Here is a 22,619-nt window from a genome sequence, read left to right on the forward strand (position 1 = left end):
GCGGGCAAGGGTTCGACGAGCGCGAGGACGTCGAGCCGATGGCTCCATGGGTCCTCGTGAAAACGAAAAATGACCACGTGAACCAAGTGAAAGGGAAGCCGGGGATACAGAGGTACGGGTGTCTGCCAATCGCGTTTTCGCGACGCCGGGATCCTTTGCGAACCGACGAATTAGGTAATTTCGAAACATTTTATGGGTATCCTCCGTTTTTGAAATCCATCGCGAATCTTCTTAACCCTTTAAAAAGATTTCGCTCTTGAGAGTACCAGCAGGTCGGAACAAATTTAGCGTTTCGTAGTTACTTTTCCGGGAAGGATAACTACCGATCTTTAGTGGGCACCTAACTATAACGTGCACAGATTATGGTAATTTCAGCGGTTACGATGAATATGAGTGAATATATTGATTACAGTTCTTTCTTAATACGAGATGATACCAATTTTATTCTTAAAGGAGGTGTATGTGTTCGGTGATTGCAAAAAGGGAAATTGTGAAACCAGTCATTTTGACTGGATTGGTAGTTCTAGTGTTAAAGTCGATATATGGATATTAAAACACACGGAATTTGTTGAAATTGATTTGTCGTGTTCTACTATACCACTTACGATACGTAAAAATACAAAATTTTTAATTTCTGTAATTTTCTGTAGTTTCCTGTATTTTTGGACTTGCAAATGCCTCGCTACGAGAACATCGACATTGACCGCAAAGGGTTAATTTTTCACGTGTCGTTACATGCGTTAGAATCAAGGTCCACTTTCGAATTTGCGCGCGATTTTGAAACATTTGTATGGTCTTCCCCGTTCTTTGATACCTATCGCGAGTCTATTTAATTTTTCACGTGTCGTTGCGTGCGTTTGAATCGAGGTACACTTTCGAATTTGCCTATCTCTGCAAATGGCGAATTGTTCGTTTGCCGGTGCTCGAATTTCGCGAAGTAAACCAAACGATTTCGGAGAATTTAAAGGATCATCGCTATTATATATCGCTATCTAAGGACTCACCAATTGGGTTCCGATGGCGCGTGCCGTGGCGAACAGCGTGGGTCGCACGTAGAGCCATCTTGTCCGAACACGTCGAAGAATAACACGCAACTGAGACAGGAAAACATCGGCGAAAATGAACCACGAGCCGACCCGTGGTGTTTACCTTGAGCACCTATCTACGAACCACGCCTCTCGCTCCTGATATTTACGTTTCAACGATTTCCTTACTACGGGTCCCGCGTGATATCATAGACGAAGAGGTTAAAATTAATCACGCTGAAATTCGTTTGAAATTCACGCGTGAATAATTAATTATAATTAAATTATACCTTGAAATATCACCTTTATCATTAGTATCTCGATGTCATCTTCCATGAACTACGTTACGCGAAGCTCTCTCGTACGTACATGAAATTCCTTTCGTCGCTTTCCAAATTAATTACAATTAAATTTGCAAGAGGAGTTTTATTTGGATGGCGTTACCCTGCATCGGGATCTACGTTTGCTTCGAGGAACCGTCAAGATTATCAATTTTCGAAGCAGGACTGAGTGACGCAATGGGTTGTCATAGAGTCTGTAACAACCTGGCAGAAGGGTTCGAGGGAACATACATTCTCTTTCGACAATATACCGTCTACATCACGCATCGCACAAGACTCAAGCCTCCGCGCATTCCTATTGCAAGAGAGTAAAATATAATCAAAGTTTAAAGCTAAATCTCTATAAATTCGATTCTTTACCACAAATTTCGCTTCCTAATTTCCCTATCGACGCTTCGATTCATTTTTATTTCTTCGCGAAAAACGCGAAGGAACCGCGCGACATCGAGGACTCGCGGAACGCCGAAGGGGACTGAGAAAATCACGCATTATCGCGTACTCGGGTTCGTACCTGAGGCACAGCATCGCGCGCGATTGTTTATAGCCTCGGGTACTACCTGCTGAAAGTTTCGAGCTAAGTGTTGCACGCGTTTTTCGCACGCCGGCCGCGAGATTTCCATACGGAGAACCACCTTGTGCCCGAGCATCGATATTTCAGCGGACATCACGGCCGGTCCAGCGCTGTCTCGATACGCTATCGAGGAAACGAATTCAGGTCCATTATTCGCGAAGGTTGCACGTGCGGCGATATCACGGGCACGTTTCAGCCGCGAGAAAACGTAGAAAGTAACACAATGGCCCGGTCACGGTAAAAACGTCTTAGCCATATCTGTCCGCAGTATCTTTAATCGCGCGAGGATCGATGGAGCCGGCAGCGTGGGCGATTTACAATCGGCGGCGAACGAGATCGCCCCGGCTAAACCGAAATTTATTGGCCGCGTCGCGTTCGTTCCGTTAGTCGATTAGGCTTCGCGCCTTCGGGATCGCGCGATAAATAATAATTTGCCATCGCGCCGACGTGGAATCGCGTGTTTACGAACCGCGATACGAAATAATTCGCTCGCCCCGAGCTCACCAAACAATTCCGTGAACCCCAGCCTTCCTTCGCCAATAATTTTTTCTCGCGTCTTTTCTCCGCATTTCAGCTCATTTTATAGTCATCTGCTTTGATACGAAGATTCCTATTTTACTTCATGCGTGAAATTTTTGAGCTTCGAAATAATTCGCTCGCCAAACAATTCCGTGAACCCCAGACCTTCTTTCGCCAATAATTTCTTCTCGCGTCTTTTCTCCGCATTTCAGCTCATTTTATAGTCATCTGCTTTGATACGAAGATTCCTATTTTACTTCATGCGTGAAATTTTTGAGCTTCGAAATAATTCGCTCGCCAAACAATTCCGTGAACCCCAGACCTTCTTTCGCCAATAATTTCTTCTCGCGTCTTTTCTCCGCATTTCAAATCATTTTATAGTCACCCGCTTAGGTACGAAGATTCCTATTTTACTCCATACGTGAAATTTTTGAGCTTCGAAATAATTCGTTCGCCCCAAGCTCGCTAAACAATTCCGCGAACCCAGGACCTTCCTTCACTAATAATTCCTTCTCGCGTCTTTTCTCCACATTCCAACTCATTTTATAGTCATCTGCTTAGGTACAAAGATTCCTATTTTACTTCATGCGTGAAATTTTTGAGCTTCGAAATAATTCGCTCGCCACGAGCTCGCCAAACAATTCCGTGAACCCCAGACCTTCTTTCGCCAATAATTTCTTCTCGCGTTTTTTCTCCGAATTTCAAATCATTTTATAGTCACCCGCTTAGGTACGAAGATTCCTATTTTACTCCATACGTGAAATTTTTGAGCTTCGAAATAATTCGATCGCCCCGAGCTCGCCAAACAATTCCGTGAACCCCAGAGACCTTCTTTCGCCAATTATTTCTTCTCGCGTCTCTCCTCCACATTCCAACTCATTTTATAGTCACCTGCTTAGGTACGAAGATTGCTATTTTACTCCAGGCGTGAAATTTTTGAGGTTCGAAGCATCGGTGAAGTATACTAACACAAGTTTCTCAAGGGGGAAAGGAAAAAGGTGCCAATTCCTCCACGTCTCGTGTGACACAGGTGTAAGATAATCATCGCGTGGATGGGTTTTTTCGAGAAAATTCCTCCCCTTAATCGGGGCATCTAGAACCATCGATCGCGTCACGATCGAGTCAGCCACGACGACGGTCGACTTATCGCGTTTTATTGCGAGCAGGTGTAACGAGAGGGAATCCGTGAGAGTCGCCTCGCCCTGCGCCGAAAGTCACCGTTTACTATCCGTCGCGCGATGCCGATTCCTCGTTATCGCGATGTTTCCGATAGTGGGGAAAGCCACTGCCTGTGAACGAGACTGGCCAGTGTCATCCTCGTCGCTTCTCCGCGATCCACACACCCGTTAACGATACCCAACGATCTCGATATACGTTCTCACGCGAATCGAAGTCCGACGTCCGGCGAATAGCTCAGCTTTTACGGGATGGAACGCTTTATCTCTTCGCCCTGGTTTAATTCCAACTCGAAGTTTCGAAATTATGAAAAATAAATGCCACTCGGAACGTTGGACAACTTCCGGAAGTCGCGGTCGCCTTGCGAGAAAACGAAAGAAAGTCTGCAATGTTATGTAACGTTTGCCCATAGATCAAAAAATGTTCGATCCTTCGAGGGTTCGTTTCCGAAGGAGCGACGAAATTTCGTTCGGATTATCGATCGATTTTCGTCACGAGATAGCCACCCTTGACTCGACTCGGACGGGCCGGTACACGTGCATATGTATAATAATAATAATAATAATAACAAGAATAATGGCGGCGATGGTTGCGCCGCGGCGAGAAAATAATGTGAGAACGATTTCTTCCTTGGCCGCATCATTATCTCCCTCTTTTCTCTTCCAGGCGATCGATCTGTCGAGCCGATTCCGAGCCGGACCGGACAACCCTGCAATTACTATCTATTATCTCCTGGCGTGGGTGTAGCTATAATCTCGCGATCGTGTCGAGAGCCACTCTCCTCTCCTCCCCTTCCCTCGCACCCTCTCGCCTCCTTTCTCGTTCAACCACCCCCTTCTTCCCACCCCTCTCGCCGGTCTCACCTGTCCCGTGCTTTCGCCTCCTCTCTTTCTCTCTCTCCGCACGCTCCGTCTCTCCTTCCCTCTCCATATCTCTCTCTCCCTCTCTCCTTTCCCGTCTTACTCTCGAAACCTCCGTTAACGGAAAGCAGAGCAAATAGAGGGAGAGAGTGAAGGCGCGGGGCCCCGAAGGCGGGAGGCACGGGCAAGATATCGTCGAACCAGATGAAGAGAACGAGGAACGGTTACAATGGCGCGGTGTCGTGCGCCGACACGACGAGAGAAACCGGTCTTTTCGCCAGCGGATGAAAATCCACCGGGTTCCGGCCACGGACAACTCCGGGATTATTCCGTTTCTCCGATTGGAGACACCGCGATCCTCGGCCGGGTCGGTTTTGATCGAGCTGATAGTTGACGGATCGAATCAGGTATCGGGGCAGTGATCGAGCACGGAATGACCGTGCGACTGCTCGGTGATTGGCGATCTCCGCGGCCGATCAGAGGGGTGCTCGGATACACTCGCCAAGGGGGTTCCGCCGAACGCGCGCAAGAAGATGGCCCCGCGAAGTCGCGCCCGCTTCTCCGCTGTAAGGCCAGAGGTAGAAATTTCCGCGTTTAACCCTTTCGCTGTAAAGAAATTCACGGATGCGCGTGCCAGAACAGTCGAGTGCAAATCGCTTCGGGGCGCAAATAATATCACTGGCTTTACTATCATTTTCTATTTTACAGTCTGGGGTCGATACTGATAACTTTACACGATGAAGTGCAAGCAGAAATTGTGCCTCGGTAAAAAGTTTCATTAAAAGTTGACGTGCCACGCACGTTATTTTTCTTTCTGCAACAATCGCCTCACGACGTGTGCAACACGTCGCGAGTGTTCCGGTAACAGAAGCATCTCGACGTGCGTGGCACGTCTTTCCACCACAAGTGGTTGAACCACGAGTAAGACGTACCAAAGGAAAATTTACCAAAGAGATTGAAATTGGATTGACACAGTAATTGAAATTAACCCTTTTGCTGCTACGGGTGGCTATAGTCACCGGTCACAAAAATCAAGATAAGTGCTGTCGTTTCGCTTAGCTCCCTTCGCAAAGAATTGCAAGCTCTATTGCGATGGTCAGTTTTTCTTTTTCTTTTTCTCTTCAAACGATTTGCGTCGAAAGACCGAATGCTAAAGACCGCACAATCGCAATATTTCCATCTTTGACACCCGCGACGCCCGCCGTAGCGAAAGGGTTAAGAATAAAATCAAGAGTAAATGTTCCTATTGAGATTTATTAACCCGATCCTATCACAAGGTGCACTTTCGAATTTGCGTGCGATTTTGAAACATTTCTCGGGTCTTTTCTGTTTTTTGAAATCTGTCGCGAGGCTTGTCGCAAGTGCTACCGTTCCTCTTAGCTCTCTTCGCAAAGAATTGCAAGCTCTATTACGATGCTCGGTTTTTCCTTTTCTTTTTCTCTTCGAAAGATTTGCGTCGAAAGACCGAATGCTAAAGATTGCGCTATCGTGATGTTACCATCTTTGACTCGTTGCCTCGTTCTACGTGAGAGACTTCACGGCGAGAAGCGACCCCCAGTCGCCATTTTAATCGGAACCTAAAGATCGATGTTAACTAATATATCGAATTTAAAATTACCCAACAACGCCTGGAATATCAAAGCAAAATAATTCTACGCCTTAATTTGCATACGATTTCTTATTTACCGTTTCAAAAACATCCTCAACTTTATGGCAGAAAGTCTTGGAATTGTTATTTTCTTGTAACGAAAAATGTGTGAAGGTGAAAAATTGTGTGAAAAATGTGTAACCGAGTGCGAAGGGTTAATCATCTCGCGCTGGAAAGACGTGCCACGCACGTCGTAGTGCTTTTATCCCAGAATCGCCAACGACGTGGTACACACGTGGTCAGGCAATCGTCACAGAAACACCGGACCGTTTTGGCACACGCTTCTGCGAATTTCTTGCCAAGCTGAAGTGGTTAATCAGCTTCGAAGAAGCTTCGAAATTTGCAGCTACTCTTCGGGAACGGTGGAAACACAGTGATCGATATTATTCATGCAACAGGGCGCGATTAATGGCTAGACAGCGGCAGCAAACAGACGCGTAACCGTCGGAGAGAGCAGTCGGTCCGTTTTCGACCTGTTATTTTCTTCCTTCAACGCTCGTCTCATTAGCATATGCAAATACTCCGCGAAAGAGGGTCAAACTCGTTTACGTATTTCGATACAGATACCACTCGCGATACGATTTACTCCGAGATCATTATCTCGAGATCATTTTTCGGCTCCCTCGTTTAAGAGCAATTGCAGTTGCATGACAAAGTAGTACGGGGCAGCGTGAATTTAGGAAATCGCGTAAGTACAGGGTGTCCCAAGAAAATGTATACACACTTTGCTTGATTATAAAAGCAGTATATATTTAGATGGATTACTGATTATCGTGGTAGCACTTTGAAATATATTTACGTTTCTCAAAGTCTGGTCTAAAATCACCCACTATTTGAACCCTATGCGCTCGACGATTTTTTGACTAAATAAGAATACGAGATGAAAAATTTTCTGCTATAACGCTAATAATATTTGTTGAGTAGTAAATGAGAAATCGTATACTAATTGACACGTAGAATTATTTAATTTCGATACCTTGCACTCTGTTACATTATTTTAAATTTCATATATTAATTAATATCGAGCTTCGAAATTTTATCAAATGGTGACTGAAGGGCACCTCTCGAGTGCAAAGGGTTAAATGAGTTGTACTTAGAAAAGGAAAAATAAATTAGAAAGAATAAGGTATTAAAGTGTGTATACGTATACGTAAGTGTGTACGAGTATGCATAGGATGCTAATACCTAATTGATTCAAATTATCGCGATAAATGAATATGCGTGTAATGATTGAAGTGTGTGTGAATTGTGTATATTCGTTTAATGTACGAAAGTAGAAAGAACAAACGAGATTGGGCAGTTTTGGGTCAGTTGCAATTGAGTTGTAATAGCGAAAATAGATGTGAGCATGCGATTGCGAGAAATTAATTAGATTTATACTTAATATTTCGTGTTGAAAATAAGATACGTCTTAATGTATCGAATATACAAAAATTAATCTCTCGGGAGAAATAGATATATCTTTAAACTATACACCGAAGAGGTTCCGGAAATGCGTGAAGTGTTTATTTCACGCGTTAGATAAGAATTAGGGGACCATGACGAGCTGCAATCGCATACCCTTTTTCTTCTTCACTCTAGTTTTGACTCTCTACGCGAACAGTAAGAATACTTGAGATATACCTTCCTTAGGAGAGAATAAACATAATTATAAAATACAGATAGTTATTCCTTTTTATCCACAATCCCAATATTTGCGTTTAATCATTTTTTGTAATTAACACTAGGATTACAGACGCTATCTGAATACCTATTTCTAAAGAAATAAATAATAAAATAGGTAAAGGAAACCACGTGCTTTTTTCTTTAACGATTAGTTCGATTTAAAAACAATTATAAATTATATTAACAGTATAAATTAACTAAACCTGTTACCATCGTATAATTGGAGCAACCCTTCCGTCAAATTGACGGGTTCCGTAAATCTAGTGTCAAATAAAGAATTGTTCTTATGGTTACTGATACTTCATCCACCACTAACACCAAAAAGAGAGGATCAGATTTTTCGCGCGTCTTTCAACGGGAAAAATTGGAAATGAAAATAAAATGGAAGGAATTTCGAAGAAACGTCTTTGCGATTCCGCGAGTCCCTTTTCAGAAATGATTCAACGTTTCGCACACGCAGGATTCCCACAGTCGCGAGTTCCTCGTCGTGTTCTTCTTCGTTTCAGCCTGTTCTCCCACCACCTGATCCATTCGTGGATCCCCCACCAGCCATTCCACTTTTAAAGACTCGCGCGGGGGCCCGTGTGGCTACTCCAGATGGTCGTTTTCTATGGATTTACATTATTTACAAACTGGTTTCTCGCGATGTGAAATAAAAATCGGTGCCTCCCACCGGCACCCCGCCGGAGCCACCTTCGGCTCGACAGAAGCGCGTGGAAAAAACCGGGGAAAGGGGAACCGGAGGACTTCCCCTCGAAAGACGAACGACTCGCGCCGCGTCGCTCGACGTATATACGCGTCACCGTGTCCCCGCGTGTTTCGTAAGTACGTCGATGCGACGCTTTAGCAGAGACAAGGACGAAAAAATCGGCATTACCGATGTCGCCGCACACCCGATTCGGACCGTTCGTATTGTTACACTGGGGGGGCAAGGATGGAAAGAAGTCTCGAGTAACTTTGACCATCTCTGGGTTCAACCTCAACCTCGTACTTAGGTTTATATTAACCCTTTGCTATAAAACTCGACGATTTCTTGGCTAGAGAAGAGTAGAAGTTCAAAGATTCTCTGCTAAAAAATTGACGAGACCTTTTTCAGCAGTAAATAAAGAATTGTAGAATTATTTGATTTCGATACCTCGCACACTGTTAGATTACATCAAATTTGATATATTAATTAATATCGATCTTCCACATTTTATGAAATGGTGACTAAAGGACTAAAGGGTTAACCCTTTGCACTACAGAGGTGTCTCTCAGGCGTCGTTTAATCAGATTCTAAAGATGGATATTAATTGATTTATCAAATTTAGAATTACTCAACGATGCGTGGAATATCGAAGTAAAATAATTCTACGTCTTTATTTGAATTCGATTTCTAGATTTCTAGAAATATCGTCGACTTTATGGCAGGAAGTCTTCGAATTACTATTTTCCTGTAACGAAGACATCGCCGAGTGCGAAGGGTTAACACTAGATTTATTAGAATCCAAATGGAGATTTTTCAATTTTTAATTAAAAATTTCGCATTGACGTTGGTATCCTGTCTTTGTGATTTTTGTTGAAATATATTCGTATACTCAATTCCTACTAACTCGCGCCTTAAAGAGCCGCAGTGTACTGGCAACTATTGAAATTAATTACATGTCATATTGCGAATACGGTGTACAATATTCACGTGTAATAGATCTCTAATAAAATCTATATTAATCGTTATAAACACATGGTTTTATTATATTATACTTTTATTATAATTATTTTTCTTTATTATATATTATACTTCAACTTCTATCTTCTGATATTGTATTAATAATTTTTCTTTTAATATAGGTACAATTAATTTATTAATATTGTCTCGCGTTCCACTTTATTTTTAAATTCTTCTTATTTTACTTCTTTCTCTGCCGATAATTTGACTGGCCATGATAGGTTTAGTATTAATGAACCGACTGACAAAAATTCTCACATTTACAGTGATAGAATGTTTAACTCCTAAACGCAGCTTGTTAATTAGGTCTCGAGGTTTTAGGTCGAGATTTTCGAGAAGGGTGTTTTGGATCATTTTCAGACGAAGAGAAGCCCGGTTGAGGGATGGGATTCGCATGGGAAATGTTATATAACACTGTTTCGACTACCTTGCGTTATTTGTTTGTTTGTATGCCATTTCTTCGCGTCCCACCACATCGACAGACGATAATTAATCTTAGGGCACATATGGTATAAATTTCGCGAAGTTCTTGCGACGCCTATGAATTCTTTCTTTTTATTTATGCAAATTGTGGTTCGTGAATATTCCTGACACCCGTGTTAATAATTCGAGTACGAAATAATAGTCAGTACCTGGAATATTGCCAACGATGTAATTTTATTTAGCTAGGTGTCGCACGCTCGTCTTCTTATTTTGGCAATCGCAGACGTTAAACGTGCATCCAAATTTAATATTCATATATAATATATACGAATATATATTTATTCCGGATATGCCGAAATGGGTGAGATATATGCAAGAAATGTACGCAAGAGAATTAATTTTCTGCAATCTGAAATAATTTTTTTTGTAATTTAGAATTTTCCTGTAACGTTACTGGAATATATTTGCATCGATGTCGCGTTAAAATTTCTCGCGATACTTCGACATTTACACCATTCAAAACGTCGCTAATTTTATACGATATATCACAGTTATACATTCCTTGCGATACTTGAAATTTATGCGCGGCAAAAATAATAAAACACGCGTTTGAAACGTTTACACGTACATTCGTGTTTAAAAAATATCGCGTTCGTAATTTAATCTGTCGTTTGTAATTATCGAATACGTTTCCCCTCTATTCTATTCCCTTTTAAACAATCTATACGTAACTATAGAGAAAATATATAAATTTATGCAAACGGTATGAAAAGGTTCTATTTTTATAATAACTTCACCTACTTGCTGGAAAAATTGATAACGAAACACAACCCTGCTCGTTATTATTTAAATACTTTTTAACTCGCCATTGTTTTTAACGACGTCGTGCTATATTTTTCCCGGGGAAAACAGATCGCAAGAAAAACCTGAAAAATCGATCCCTCGAATTAAAAGCCGACTACGTCGAAGAGTTTCGAGATTGAACCAAAACCATCTCCCCGCCTTAATAATATTTTCCCACAACTTTCGGTAATTAAAAAGTTCAAATAAAGAGAGGGGGCAAAGAACATAGTCGGAGGATCGAAATAAAACGTCTTGCTCCACGGAGCGGCGGCATGATCGTCGTGGCCCCGCGAGTCGGATAATCAAGGAAATAATTACGTTCGAGGCGCGTCCCACCGCGAGTCAATTAATCCTCCTCGCGCTCCGGGAACGAACTTCCGAATGGACAAACTACCGGCCATTTTTCGCGTTATTTATCTCGGACGGTGGGGCGATAAAACCGCGGGAATGAAGTTAGCGCTCGCTTTTACGCGTCGGACAGGCGTCGCGCTGCATTACAACGCTCTTACACCGTCGTCCATGCATCGAACGACCAAATCCCGAGTCCAAAAACACGGTCCCGTTACAAAAATAATCGACTCGGCTTCGATATCCTGTCTGCGTCTCCTATCCTTTCCGAATGTGCATCGTGGATATTTATGCAGCGCCATATTTACCACCGATTTATCGAATTTTACGTATTTGGAAATCGAATCGGGCTCGTTAAAATTGACCAATTTTAGGATTGCGAAGTATTACGACGATTCGAAGAAATTAAAAAGAAATTCGAAAGAAATTTTCAAAGAGGAGATAATCACTGTGCCCCCCGTGATCAGCACGATTTCGTTGAAATTTCTGACAATCGTGGACTTGGATATAGAGGAGCGTGGTGTTATTGTTTCATATGGAATTTTGCAAAACCATCGAGTGGTCGAATCAAAACAATATTAACACTTTGACTGCCACGTTGTTTTTATATAGGACATTCAGGGGGGTCACGATAAAATTTCCATTAATCATAGTATATAATGAACACTTATCAAACAATATGACAAAAAAAAAAAAGAAATGGTGGAAATTATTAATGTTTTCTATCCAAAGTTCTCTATATATTTACGTTCTTTAAATATTCAAAACTTGGTTAGAATAAAGCAAATATACATTTAAAAAAATTAGTATCGTCGAATAGTGGTGACTACTATGGTCCCATTGGAGAGACAAGCACCGGTCTCTGATGATCACCATGGCAGTCAGCGTGTTAAACCTCGAAATTGCGAGACCCATAGCGATTCCACCGCGAAAATAATCAGTTTCGCCTAATCGTTGTACCCTCTCCTTCCACCATTCTCAAATTCGCTAGCTATCTATCTGGAACTCAATATCGATCAATTACACGCGTCGATTTGAAAAATATGCACCTTTGCATTTCCAGATGCGTTGAAAACGCGAAAGAGTAGAGGCGGACGCAGAGAAGACGCGCGAAAGGATATTCGCGCGCGGAATTCTGCGAGATGCCGGAGCTCTGGAGGGGCGTCGCTCTTAATTAACGCCTCTATGTCGATTAGACCACTTGTAATAATCACGATACCGCTGACACCCCGTATTTCACGTTTTTAACGATCCCATAAAAACTTGCCCCCTCGTTGGCAGCGAGGAATTTTCAGGTAACGCGAAAGAAAGAGAGAGAAAGAGAGAGGGAGAGAGAGAGGGGGAGGCAGAAGGATGGGTCGGGCAGGTGAGCGGAGGCGGAGAGAGGAGGGGCGAGGAGGAGAGAGGAGAAGGAGACGAGCAACGGCGATGATCGTAGTACGTGTCACCCAATCAACCGGTTGCCCCCGGCGTGGCGAATTAATATAATTTATGAAAATGAGCCCCGCCGTCGATAGCCCCTTGATACTCGCTGGCATTCGAAAGCCACGATCCGAGGGACGAGTCCGCGTGTACAGGAATTCCGTGCCTAACTTCCTCCCGTGCGTTCCACGATTTTTCTTCCCCCGATCGTCTATTTTATCCCCAACCCCCGCCTTCCCACCGCGGTCCCACCGCTGCTACGCCGGAGCTGGTCGAATTACTTTAACGGCTCGGCTAATTAACGAACTATCTCGCAACGACGAGGATCATGGCCGCCGATGCAGAGGGACTGACAGGATTCGAGTATTAATTCGAAGATTTCGAAAGTGGCGCCACGGCGAGATCGCGCGGCTATCCTATCCGATCCAGGTGTTCTAACCTCACGCTCGTAACGTTGATTCCCGTAATCGCGGTACTCGAGTTAACACTGCCATGCACTTTTTATATGGTACTCTCAGGGGGTCACGATAAAGTGTCCATTATTTTTAATAAAAATAGAAAAGAAAAATGGTGGAAATTATTAATGTCTTCAATTCAGAGTTCTCTATTTGTTTACGTTGTTCGAATTTTCAAAAAGTGGTTAGAATAAAACAAATGTAGATTTGAAAAATTAGTATCACCGGACTTTCGTGACCACCATGGCCCCACTGTGGAGACAAACGTTGGTCACTGATGACCACCGTGATAGTCAACGCGTTAAGTCTCGAAATTTGCTGCTTAGGCAATGGTATTGAAGTGCAATGACGACGAGTGTGCCCTGGTGAGAGGACTGGAAGCTTCGATTAAAAGCTTTGGACACTTCTTTGACACTTTATTAAAATTGACAAATAACGTCTCCGCTCGTCGGCCATTGTTATTTCGCCGATATAATATTTTCCACGACTACTCATCGGCCTTCACCGAGTCGCGAACGACGGACTACGACCTTGCTTCCTAGGTTGCTTAGGCCTTGGTTCAGCCTAACTTGTCTTCCAATCCTAATGTGTAACCTAGGCTGGCATCGGCCTGACAGGGACTGTGCATTGGGGTGCGATTGGTACTGTTATTTGGTTATTCTTTCCTTCTTCGGCGCGACAATTCAGTTCCTTGCTAGGCGTCGCCGCCATATCGCTTTGTACATAAAATATATATTCTTTCATTGATCTAAACTAAATGACGTGGACAACATTCACCAATACCTATTGTCTTTCAGCGGAAGAAAGCCATCAACAAGATTCAAGGACAACGGTCCTAGATGGGGATGTTTAGACGCCAAGTTCAGGTGTCTAGAGCAGGGTCCAACCAAAGAGGCTAGCTACACTAGAAGACGAGGTCATGGAGAAAGGACTCGCGCTAAGAGACTGCGGGGGATGCGTTTTTGAAGCATTTCTCTACGAACCTAGTGCCGAATTAGCTACCATTTAGCTACCAAACTAAACGTCAGTTAATTAAAATCTCCTACAACGAGTTGCACGTTTTCTTTTCCTTTCCAATAATCCTACGGTATTTAATAAACGTATCTCGGCCGATGATCTCGCGGGTTATCGGCATCGGGGAACCGCGGCTGCTGCTCCGGAGGAAGCTTCCACGGGACGGGCTCGGAGGAACGCTCGCGGTTAACACGCGGCTCGGCCGGAAACGCGCAATTTTTCCTGCCACTGACCAATGTTCGATAACGAAAGGCAGCGGAGTAAGCAGCGGGGAAACAAAGGGAACTTGTACTTTTAGATCAGCGATCGTTCTCGGTGTATCGAGCACGGACACACGCACGCATGCGCGCATCTGATGGTATTTATGCGGTTCCGGTATTTAAACGCACGCTTACGTCCATTAGCCTGTTCCACGGCGAATCGAGGCACGAATCTCGCGCGTTTCGCAATTAGCAGCGGGTGTCTGGAACGAAAGGGAGCGAACGTGCTGGATGGAATCGGACACCGCCGCGATTTTCGAATCTGCATTGCAGATTTCGGCCACTTTCGTCTCGATCGTGCGACTCGTTCGCGTCGTTCCCTGTGTTTTGCCTCGGATCCCGGCAAACGAATATGCAGCTAAATTGCGATAATGGAATATGTATCTCGATGCCCGGTCCGCATATAACGAATCTACCTGGTATCTCGTACCGTTATTGAAATCGCGGCAAGGAGAAGAAAATTTCTACGGCCGCGCGCCATTGATAACACTCGCTGGAAAATAACTGTTCGCCAGTTAGGCGATTCATAATAAAGAGAAGGCCGGCTGCTCTAGCCCTTATCGCTGAAATTTATTGCTTCCCAAGTGTCGCAAACATAATACGAAACACGCAGTGGCTGGCTCTTGCATAAATTTTCGGTCGATTCATTGCGCCGTCTGCAAAATACAGTCTCGCTAATCTAGCAAGGAGTTTCTCCAATCTAGCACCTCCAATGAGAAAATAAGTCATTTTTATGTATCTTCGATTATCTTCCTTACCGAAATCTTCGTCACGCTTGGGGAACAGCGAATCTTGCAATTCGCGTGGATTTTATAGACGAAAAGGAATCGCGAGAAGCTGAAACAGGGGTGCAGCTAGGAGGGAGCATTAGGAGCTAAGCAGGAGCGACAAAACGAGGACGAGATTAAAGGATTATCGTAGTGGAAGAGGCTCATTCATGGTCATCGTCTTGCGCGTTTCAAGGCCGAGGATAACCGCGCGAGGAAAGAGCGAAAGTCAGGGTCCCGGTGACAGGGTACCACGACCCGGCAATAATTCACGATGATCGTATCGAACGAAACACGTACTCGATATCAAACGGTCGATTTGACTGGTTTCCAGGGTGCAGCGAAATAGAACAGAACCGTCTTATCTTTCGCATAAATTTTCTTTATCAACCAGGCGCTCCCCTGGCGTTAGAACCGGAACATTGTTGCTCAAGATCGCTCCGACATGCTACTTTGCAAACTCTGACGATTTCGAGTTAAGAAGCAGCGTCGACTCCATATGTAACTCTTGCTCTAGAAAATTTCCACCCCGAAAACTTTCCGCTCCTGGATAATTCGGAGACGGTACAACTGATAATCGTTATCGCGATTAATTCTTTGACTGCTATGCCGAAATCACGCGTTTCTCTCAGGACGTCACGGGAAACGCGGTCGTTTATATAATAAAAATATTTAATTGTTCAATGGGGCACTTAGATAAGATATATAAAGTATCTTCTGTGGGAGACCCCCGTGGGGTTTCCAATGATGATTTCGTAGTTGTTTCGGTAGTTCCTCAGGTGGTCTGGTTGTTGTGATAGGGTAGCAGATAGAAGGTCGAAAGGAAAAGCAAGGGATGCGTTTCGTCCTAGGTTTGCTAGTGGACTCGTCGGTAAGGCTGCCTAGCAGGCTCTGCCTTAGACTTGACATAGGAACTTTTATACAAGGGTGATCGAGATTCGCCGAGGACTTGCAAGAAAGTCCTGGAACCTCCTTCGAGTAGAAATCCATCTAGTGGCAAAGGTGAGAGTGATGATAGCTATGCTTCTAATTAGCGATTATATTCAGAATGCACTAACTGCTAATTTTCGTTCAGTTTTGTACAATTATAGTTTTACAAGTAGTTCAAGTGCTCCAGTCACCGATGACCACCATGGCGTCACAGGAGAAACCGTGGCTAGTCATATATGACCAACGTGGTAGTCAAAGTGTTAACGTCGCGATGGTTATCTCTCTGTAGTAACTCTCACGATGGAAGTTTCATGGGGTTGTAAGGCCCGTTTACACGGATGCGGTCTACTCTAAATTAACAGAGCTAATCCTAGTTAGAGGTGAACAAAAGAATTCTGATGCGTGACTGTCTCTGGCGCTGAGTTGATCGTCATGGGTCTGTCTTGTCTTCTTGGGATTTTTAGGAGAACTCTCTCGTGACTGTTATCTCAGTAATTTTATAAGTTTTGTATGTCTACCGATTGGTTGGTGTGAAATGTAAGCAGCGTGTGTGTCTTCCTATCGATTGTGAACAATACTGAGAGTGTGTGATAGCTTTGACGTCTTTCTATGATGATGGACATTTAAATAATTTCGGTCCTTATGCCTATCGTTTTAAGGGTAATTTATTGACCCCTGCTAAGGTTCGCCCAAGTGGTGGGGACACAAAACAGCCCCCCACATAACTTGGAACGTGCAGTCCTGAGGACGCAATGACAGTTCCCCATAGAAAACGGGTCATCTTACTTCGGCGGGAAATTTAAAATAATACAAACTCTTTTTCTCACTCACCAAAATGGTCGCTCGTCGAAACCGGTTCCGGATCTGAAACAGACAAAAGGATCTTTGTAAATACGTAAACGAAAGCTCGTCTTCTCTAACATACTTCATCCTCGCGAGACTCGGTGAACGCACGCGAAACGGAATAAAGTATCGTACCAAAACCGATTCGCCCAGTCGGTAAGTTGGAAAGATGAACGGAGGGAAAGGTTATAGGAAGGTCGATTCTAGAATTCTAGGATTCTAGGGGAGGGTCGATATACGATTCTTTGGAGGAGGCTCGCGAAAGGAGATGCAACGATCGTTGGGACGTCGGGGGCAGGGAAACGGCTATGAAACGGCATTAATTATTTCGTTGGATCGAACGGCAGAGCGATACACCGTGGGCGAAACGCGCGGCGTAGACACGACGAGCGCGACGAGTTCGAAATTTAATTGGCCATAAAGAAACAATCATTATGCAACTCTCGGATCTCGCTTAAGTGGTTCGTGTCGCGAGAGCCAGCTTCCTACTTACCGCTAAACGAACCGTGCATCGATAACCATCGATAAATCTGGAGATGCACTTTGTGCTCTCGCAAACGAGCGACAACGACACGTGAACCCTCCACCTACACCACGGGGCGAAGTGATAGCGCGCGCTATAATTTCCAGCGCTTCTTCGGACCAATGCGATACACGCGTGCATGCAACGCTTACACGTTACGTTACACTCTAACGTAACTCTCTCTCTTGATAATACGGTAAAAGATCAACCGAGGTTTACATTTGCTTTCAGAAGTTTCGCCTGTTTATGCGAGAAATGGGTGCGACGAAATGATAGCAGAGTGGGTAGGTGCGAAGAGATCTTCGAGATTTTATCTATTTCGATATTTTACACGTTTTTACACTGACTATCTATTCCCATAATTTTGCTAAGCTTTCGAGAGCATGGGGTTGAAATAAATTCCCACTCTTCGGTTCGCGGGGTTGATTTATTTGACTCGTAATCGTACCATTTTTCCCCAAATAAAAATATTGGGATTATGAATTTTAATTGCAAAATAATTAAGATATGTATATGGGAATGGTGAGAGTGGCGTGTTTAGAGTATAAAGGCACCATCTATGACAGTACCTCTTATGTAGGTATGACTGTAGATTGCAAGTAGATTTAAATAGGGGTGCAAGAGCGAGAAACGGAACAGTTCTTTAAGAGAACTGACTAGTCAGATAGTCAGTGTGAAAGTTGTAAGCCTAGAATAAGTTAGTTCGCAATAAATTATATTATTAAATTATATTATTTACCACAGTCGTTTTGCTGCCACCCAACAATACCAAATATACAGGGTGGTTTACCACATATTCTCATGTAGATATACGTCATTATTATTACGCACAGCGAAAATGTTTCGGATGAAGTTGAACGGTTTTGAGAGAGGCATATACTGATGGTACTAATTTTTCTGTGGATGAAAATGTAAAGGACATGTGAACGGCATTGAAATTTGTTTAAATGGAATCATATATTTTTTATTACATCAGCTGATGCTCCTTCATATTCTTTACGTAATAATAATAATGACGTATATCTAGACGGCAGTATGTGGTGAACCACCCTGTATATGTTCTCCCTTGAAGTTCTTTTATTTCTCAAAGGAGGTATATGTTTCTCCTAATGCTTCTCTTGAGAGACTGACCAACTATTAAAAGAGTGTCAAGAGGGTACGCGACGCGATTCGCCTGAACCCCCAATTCTTACTAAATATTTATATAAACATTCGTTTTAGGAATTTATATCTTTTAAACTTTAAACTTTATTTGTATCTTATATCCTAAATTAATTTCCGTCTACAACTAAACTTATCTTTTTAACACCCATCAATTTGCATAATTTTGCTAAGCTTTCGAGAGTATAGGTTTAAAATAAATTCCCATTCCTCATTTCGCAGAGTTGATTTATTTAACTCTTTGCACTCGACGATTTTTCGGCTAGAGAAGAGTAGGAATTCAAAGATCCTCTACTAAAAAACTGACGATACTTTTCTGAGCAGTAAACAAAGAATTGTATAATAACAGAATTGTAGAATTACTTGATTTCGATACCTCGCACACTGTTACATTCCATTAAACTTGATATATTAATTAATATCGATCTTGAAAATTTTATGATATGATGACTGAAGATCACCTCTCGAGTGCAAAGGGTTAATTTGTAGTCGTACTATTTTTCGCCAAATAAATATATCGCTCCAAAGTTACTGGAGAAACCGCGAAAATTACAGGGTGTGCAACCATTCTGTCACGAACTGTATATATCTCTCTCTAACCACGGTTCCTTTTCATCCCCGTGTACGTCTCCGCGTGCGCGCACACTCGCGCGTATGTTTGATACATCGGTATAATAGGGGGATGCCGGGCCAAAGGAGATGCTCTATAGACGAAACGTTTGTCTGCCCGTTTCGCGACATTATTAATTGCATCATTATCCCGCATCCGACCGCAGCCCAAACAAATGCTAATCGGCCATGCGTCCTGGCCGTTACGCTTTGTACGGGGCTAGCCAAAGCTGTGCAACGACGTCTCGTACTCGGCTTCTCGATCATCGGCATCGACTCGATCCCGTGATCCACGAGGCAAGGAGCAGGGGACCAGTTCATACGAGACGACGACGAAACAAAACGGCCGGAATTAGTTTCTCCGAGCCGGATTTGCGTCGCGTTCGCCACGCGGTCGATACTCGATGAAACCGAGAGAGCGGAACAGCATCGCGGCACCACCGGCATCGAGATTTCAATAATAAATTTCTCTGCACGCGTGGCGAATAAAAATCGGCGCGGTCACTTTGTACCCGGGCTTTTTTTCCGCGCGCAGATTTCGTCCCCGCAGGAAGGAAGAGGGGGAGAGGGTGGGTGCGTATTTATTGGCGCTCGATGCACCGCGAATATCCGCGAATCCGGGCCCGCTATGACAAAGTCGTAAAGGTGAATCTACGTTGACGATCGGTGGACGAAGTCGGGTAAAAGTAAATTTACACGCGAAGTAACTCGAGCGCGGGGGTGAGTTCGTCGCGGAGGGTGAAATGGACTCTACGCTGATAACGTATCCATAGGGCTATGATCGCGTCGCGGTTATAATTTTAATCCGAGTTTTCTAATAAATATAACCGAATATCAACACGTTCACTCCCATGGGGGTGACCGGTGACCCCCTCCGGCACTCAACTTGGCGGTGGCGCCACGGGGGCCACCTTTGACTTGAGACCTTGATTAGTAAAAATACGTAATTAGAGTAAATATCGATACTGATAAATTTTTAAATATTACCATTGTTACTATAATGGATCGAAGAAATTAATACCATAAAGAACATGCAAAAATAATTATATTTATAGAAAGAAAAGGTGAACCAAAACAGTCGGCACAATATGTCGCCACCTTTTTAGTGCAATTCTTTGCTCTCGTTCTTCTTAGATGATTTGAATTATTTTCATAGCGCACTTTCCAAAATCGCCTTACATTTCGCACACTTTCAGGTTTCTCTTTAAACTCGTGACGATGTGTTTTCCGTTCGTAATTGTTCGGTGAAATGCAATCTTCGTGATCAGAAAATTTCACTAAATACATCGCTAACTTCATCCTAAAATGGGGAATTGAAATACTTTTTCGAGTTGCTTTTTAAACGATTGATAATGACAAAAATGGTCTACAACACCGCGGGGGTCACCCGTGACCCCCGCCACGAAAAATACATTAAACGTGATTATACAACTCACCTTATCTGTTGTGACTAATATTTCAACGTAATATGCATCGCATAATAAAATATTCATGTTGGCGCCATGGGCAAACCACGTAAAATGCGCGTGGCAGTCAACGTGTTAATTTACAGAGAAATATGTAATTCGCGCGATAAACGAGGGGGCGAATCGTCGAAGATGGAGCGAGATCCGCGATTAATCGAGCCGTTAGCGGGAATAAAGGGTTATCAATAAGGCTATTATCACATGGCGGGTATAATTATGATCTGAATTCACCCGTTGAACCCGCTTTCTTCGTCCATTTTCCTTTTTAACCCCGGCCTATTGAGAAAGCGCAGGAAAAATTGAAACGTGACTCGGTTGCACGATAATTAACGCAACACGGCCTGAATCGTCCGCTTTCGCGTATTCACCGGTCGCTTTCATTCCTATAGATACAAATAATCCATTGAAAGGTGTCTTTTTGTTTCGATTCCACGCCGAGACCGATTCAGCGTTCTGTCTTCCACGGAGATCGCGTGGAAATCGAGCGATTCAACGGAGCGAAAGGCTCGGCGAATACCTGCCCCTCCTGGGCTCCATTGCTTTTCTTCGGCCCCGAGACAACCGGTTACCTTCTCCTTTCTTTCCCTGCGAAGGAACTTTTTCATAAATCCAGAGAAGCAGCGAGAAACAACCCTTCCATCTCGTATGCCACGGATTTCAACGAAATTTCGTCGCGAATTCGTAATTTCCTCAAATTTCCCGCGGAAATCGGTATTCAACAGCTTTGACAGTCATGGAAATTCTGCGCGATGCTTCCAGGATGGTCCAAATGGAATCATTATTATTATTAAGGGGGTTATAACGCAGAGGAATAGTAGTCAGTGGAAACGGTGGAAAACTGTATAGATCTTTATCGAATGGGCAAACGATTAGAACTAACCCGTTTAGGGCCACGCAGGTCACAGGACGTCTTCAGAAAACAGGAGACAAAAGACAAAATTCGCTAGGATATCGCACTATTTGTACAATACGTCGCGTTCTAGTCAAAATTTATAATCGTCGAATAGCGGAATTTTTATTTCCCAATATTACCCAGTTATTCACGTCCTTTTGGCGATATTCGTATCACCGTAATCGTTCGCAAGAGTGAAAATCATCACAGTCCTATGGAAAAAGCCACCCCTGCGAGTCGTCCAAGTCAGGCACGTCAAAGATCGCCTTTAATTCTGTGGAATAAAATTTTTTCCGCCATTTTGGACAATACCCGGTATCAAAATCGACGCGTCAGGCTCGAGACGTAACGAGCAATTCCGTGTCACGTAAATCGCGTCGCGAAACGCCTTCGAAACGGCGCGTCTCGGCGTCTCGACGCTCACCCCTCTCTCAACGCTCGTACGTAACAGCCATTTATATTTCCGTCTTTCGCGTAAGTAGCTTTATTCGAAAAAGCATATTAGACGGCCGCGTCGCGTCCTCTTTCGGCTTGGACCGGGTCCAAATACGAAAATCAGCTCGTCCGCGCGCGCGACTCGCTGTCAAGCGGATGCAACGCGTCGCGGTGGATATTAGCGACCTTGGCATTTGGGCGTTCGCGATCCAGCTTCGTTTCGGTGGATCTCACGACGAGTTTAAAGTCCGTGGAAGGTAGGGTTAATCGTCGCGATCCGGGAATCGATCCGCGCGACGAGTTTTTCGCGCGGCCGCGGTCCTTGGACCTGGACCCCCTGGTACCCTCTCGATGGCAGCGGATTTTTAATCGCGAACGGGGCGCGTTATTCGTTTTGCCGCGTCGACAGGATACCTCGCGAAGCTATCAAGGTGGAAAAAAGGAGACGAAAAAGGAAAATAGAAAGGGGGGGAGAGAGAGGAGGCAGAGGGGAAAAGAAATGGGAGGGAAAAGGTAAAAGACCGCATGAATATAAGCGGTGGATGACCATACACGGTGGGACTTAAGTCGTTGGACGCCTCTCGAATCAGCCTCGGTCATGATTAATTTATACCCGGAGACGAATGTAAATTCATTATAACCATAAAGTATAGCTAATTGGAAGCGTAAATCTTAAGAGGCCGGACGGTCCGCAATTACGATCAAAAAGAGAGGCGAA

This window comes from Eufriesea mexicana, unplaced genomic scaffold, assembly GCF_001483705.2.
Source record: "Eufriesea mexicana isolate 0111107269 unplaced genomic scaffold, ASM148370v2 scaffold596, whole genome shotgun sequence".
Taxonomy (NCBI): domain Eukaryota; kingdom Metazoa; phylum Arthropoda; class Insecta; order Hymenoptera; family Apidae; genus Eufriesea; species Eufriesea mexicana.